The sequence below is a fragment of the Macrobrachium nipponense genome, chromosome 18 (genome assembly GCF_015104395.2).
Source record: "Macrobrachium nipponense isolate FS-2020 chromosome 18, ASM1510439v2, whole genome shotgun sequence".
Taxonomy (NCBI): domain Eukaryota; kingdom Metazoa; phylum Arthropoda; class Malacostraca; order Decapoda; family Palaemonidae; genus Macrobrachium; species Macrobrachium nipponense.
In genome coordinates this window covers 55,159,783-55,164,782 of record NC_087211.1, presented here as the reverse complement: position 1 = coordinate 55,164,782, position 5,000 = coordinate 55,159,783, and the positions used below count along the sequence as shown (strand labels likewise).

The 5,000-nt window shown below is 36.0% G+C and overlaps 1 pseudogene; it reads left to right on the top strand.

Annotated features, from left to right (window-relative positions):
- Positions 1-3,934: 3,934 nt before the first annotated feature.
- LOC135197079 (facilitated trehalose transporter Tret1-like) overlaps positions 3,935-5,000 on the top strand; it is an 11,224-nt pseudogene continuing 10,158 nt past the window's right edge.

The following is a 5,000-nucleotide window of genomic DNA, read 5'->3' as shown; positions in this document are numbered from 1 at the left end:
TGTGGTAATTGATTATGTGACGGTTCCAACTTGAAGTAGGCCCTCAGCTGAAATTTTGTAAATGATTGCTCTCCTTGTCAAGGCTATTGCCAGGTCTGCCTCAGTTCTCATCCTCAGTTGCGCACTCCCAGGTACAATCATATTAATGTATACGTGTATATAGTATATGTGCGTGTGTGTGAGTATAACTGAATTATGAAATCATGGAACGTGATGAATGTTATAAATAAAGACAAATTCCACGAAGAAAAGAGAAACTATGGACTATTCCATTTTTTATCTTTCCTTCGTGGAATATATATATATATATATATATATATATATATATATATATATATATATATATATGTATATATATATGGATATATATATATAGACTTCAGGAGGGTCCATGATACACATGTTGTTTAAAAAGGCCATGTTTATTAACAGCAAAGAAACGTTTCGCACTACTCAGTGCATCATCAGTCTGTCAAAGGTAAAAGACAATAAAATACATTATTAACATAAAAAGGAATTCAAAAGGTAATTAAAATTTACAAGTTAAAACAATAAAAAGTAAAAGAGTATAAAAAGTACATAAAACAGAAAACAAAAAGAGACTACCAAAAACACCAACCATCTATAAGCAGAGAGAAGGGAATGACATACAATGACGTCCAAGGCCAGACGACAACTATGCCAGATACAAAAGTTCCTGAGGAAGTATTACTATTGAGAGAGGGAAACCAGTCTTTTATATATAACGATTCTAAAGTTGTTAAGTGATCTGGTCCCTTACATAACCAATTATTGAAAAAGTGTGTTCAGGACTTCGGTTTTACATAATGCGGCATGATTTCTAATATTAGAAAATTCTGGCTGCTTAATTCTTTGGCCAGTGCGAAAGCTAAAACCCAAATGGCTGCAATATCTGACCTGCAGTAACCTCCGTGTCGATCCAACGTAAGAGCCCGGACATCCAGGGCATGTGAATTTATAAACCACATTGGATCGCATGAAGGACTGCAGGCGATCTTTGAAATTAAAAAATGATCCTATTGTACATGGGTTGTTAGAGATCAGTTTTACGTTAAGACAGGGGATTTTCCTGTTCAATTATTCTTGTGAGATTTAAAGAGAATTTGGAGTCAGACATATACGGGGATTGAGGCATAGAACTAATTTTTTTGGGACATCAAGAGTGACTGTTGGAGGTTGTAAGAACTTTGTTAATAACTTATTGGTGATTTTATGAACTATATCTTGTGGATAGGAGTTTATCTTGAAAAAGTTGAATAAAAAGACTATTTCTTTGTGAAATATTTGCCAAGTTGAAGAATATTTTAGAGCTCTATGGACCAAGGTGTAGATGGTATTAAGTTTGAAAGAATATGACAGGAGCTATAGTAGTTATTGGCTAAGCCCGTATATGTCCGCTTTCTATAAACAGAAGTAGTGAACTCAGAATTATGTCTCGTTACATTAATATCTAAAATGGAAGACTACCTTCGCTCTCTACCTCCATGGTAAATTGAATGTTTGGATGAAGTTGATTAATATAATCCAAAAATAAAGAACATGCCAAGAGTGCTGGAACAAGACAAAAGTGTCATCACATATCTGCTATAAAAGGACGGTTTAAAATTATGATTACACTCGTTTAAAAATTTCCTTTCAATGAAATTTTTAAACGTGTTTTCTGTACTTCAAGTACCCTCACACTGTTTTTTTTTTTTTTTTTTTTTTTTTTTTTTACATTCTTTTACGTATCCTTTGGATGGATGTTCGAGGCGCCTCCGTCGCACTCATATCGTTACGAACCTCTGTAGTATAATTACCGCATAATTAATTTACCACACATGGAGCTATATTGCTGAAAGGTCGACCAATGGACGGTTACAAATGGTAAGCACGCTATTGTACTCGGGTGTACGTGCGTTCCCATGTCTTATGTACAAGCCGTATTTGGCGCACTGAAGTACGCACGCGATGTTCTGGAACTTTCCACGAACATACCATGTTTGATGCACGAACCGATGCACACACGCAATTGCCTTTTTCTGACGTGACAATCATGTGATTTTTGACTAACCAGGTCATTTGCCAGCCCGCCATCTCGCTGGAGCGATCGGTAATGTTTTGACTTTTGTCTCGTTCGAACATCCTCAGAAATTCACTGTTTATTAAATTTTCCAAAACTCCAAAATACTCGAGGCTGTGCTGTTTCGCATTCCAACTGCTGTCACTCATTATCGACCTAATTTTAACCATTAATATATATATATATATATATATATATATATATATATATATATATATATATATATGTGTGTATATATATATATATATATATATATATATATATATATATATGTATATATGTATATATAAATATATATATATAGTATATATATTTATATATATATATATATATATATATATATATATATATATATATATATATATTTATGTGTGTGTGTGTGTATATATATATATAGTAAGTACATATAATCTGTGTATATGAATTAATCTTATGCCCCTCAGAGTGCAACGCCAAACCAAAAGGTTTTACCTTTCCGGTTTTCTGCAAATCTTGTTGGGATGCAGTTGCTAGCCCTCAGCCCTTCCCCGTGGATGGGTCAAAGACGTCTGCCTTGGCCGACAACTGTAAATGTACCGTCTAAGCCCGCGTTTCTTTACTTCGCGGATCGAATGAATTTTAATATATATAAAATATTCGTATGCGCGTTCCCACTTGCATGTGTGTGTGTGTGTGTGTGCTAGTGAGGTGATTACTCAGAGAGAGTACTTTGGTTACCTTTAATTTTAAAAATTAATTTTTGTCACAATATCAGATCTAAACCATCCAGTTCTTTGACATGTTCGATAAAAAGATTAAGAAATCAAAGTTAGCCTTTCTTTATCAGTTCGGTTTTCAAAGAATATGTTCAGATTCTGTTCCTCGGAACACGTACACAAATCAGTTGGAAATCGCTTCCTTTTTTTTATTCACCGTAATCAGATCCAGTTGCTGATTTGGAAAACGAAACAAGAAATAATACACCTCTCCGGATTCACTTAGTGTCGTCATAAGAATAAGGCAAAGTTCAACATCTTTTTTCTTTTTACGTAAAAGCGATTTCTTGGTTACAAGCACCTAGAGAACAATATTAGAAGTCTGTGTTTTAAATAACGTCATAAAAGTTTTAACACTTTTATAAAGCTATCTTTGAGTAATCATCTCTTTTTAGTAACATAATATTTTATTACTGTATTACAAAATCGACAGATTAAGAAATCTTGAGAAAAATTTTCCAATGAATTAGCAAAATAAAGATAAATTCTATCTCCCAATGTTAAAGACAAAAATAATTTTTTATTGATAGTAATTCTGAATCCGCATTCGGATCTATCTCGAAATCTGAACACCCTTCTTTGGTCGATAGCCCTTTATTCCACCCCGAAATTAGAATTCCGACGACAGTTATAACCTGCTTTCCAACTCTTTTGGTGGAGGTAAAGAATACAAATACGTACAAGTATTTAGTCTTTGTCTGAGTAAAACCATAAAAGTAAATACATTCCTCTGCATGTCTGTCCCCGTAAGTGTGTTTAAGAGAGAGAGAGAGAGAGAGAGAGAGAGAGAGGAGAGAGAGAGAGAGAGAGAGAGAGAGATTTATTGCTTTTACCCACGCAGTTTATTATCTACCAATATTTTTATCACGATTTATCATGGAAGCGGTCCAAGGTTATGATTCCTTGAATTCACAAGATTAGCCCTGCCACCAGCTTATCCATTTTCAACGAAAGGACAAATAAAAATACTCATTGGTAACTCTACCAACTACGCGACATTGTATATTGTGGTAATTCCCAGCTCGAAAATATTAGCGCCAGTTAACGTCTAGTGTCTTTTGTCTCAGGCAAGTTCATTGATCATTTGCTGCAAAGATCTTTCTATATTACGTGACGTTACTAAAGCAAGTGAGGCCCTGATTTTGCTGAACCGTAAAGTGACGTTTGTTTAGTACCAAAGAAACAACCGCTTTCTGAGGGAGCTTCAGAATCACAGAGAACAAAATATTGCCTCTGGACGCTGGGTTGGTCTTCAGCTTGAGGAACGCTCAGGTGTTTTAGATCAGAAATTGAAGTCTCGAGTAAGGAGGAAAAAGAAAAAGAAAAAGAAAGAGAAGTCCATTAACACCCGAACACCACATCCCAACACAATGATCGAAGAAAAGTCCTCGGAGCAACTGGTAGAAGTATGGAAGAAGCCCGTCCATGGGACGCAGTTTTTCGCTGCCTTTGCAGGTGAATCTAAGTTTGCCTTGATGTATCTCGATACTTCCGTAATATTGCTCATGCAATATGTCACATTTAAGAACGTATCTCTTTTGAAAAGTTAATGATAATCATGTACTTTCATTAGCATAGTTTATTTCAGTCTAACAAAAAAATATTCACTGTTTCTTCTGAAGAAAACATTTGCATTGGAAAAACTGATCATAATGATGTACCGTTCCTGCGATACTATAGTTTCGCATGACAAAATATTAGACGACATCAATTCTTTCAAATAAAATCGTAATTCTTTTGAGAAATAAATGAAAAGGGTGGCTTATTTGCAAAGTCCAAACAGTTGTTGACAGGTCTTGAGGCTTGGGCTTCGGTCCCTTTTGCTTTCTGCAGGACCAGACGATAAATCTCTCGTGTTCTCTCGCAGCGTGTTTGAATGCCATGGCCGTCGGAGCTGCCATTGGGTACTCCTCGCCTGCCAGCGCTGCTCTGGTAATACCCAAGAACGATTCAGAGTGATTGACGGCCAATTCTACCTGACAGAAGCTGAGAATAACTGGTTCTCGGGATCTCTCAGCATTGGGGCCTTGCTTGGCTGCATGTTGGCAGGTCTCTGCATCAACCACATCGGCAGGAAGGGCACCATGCTCGTTTCCGTCATTCCTCTCATGGCTGGCTGGCTTCTCATCGGTAAGAACACAACCACAGATTTATCTAAATCT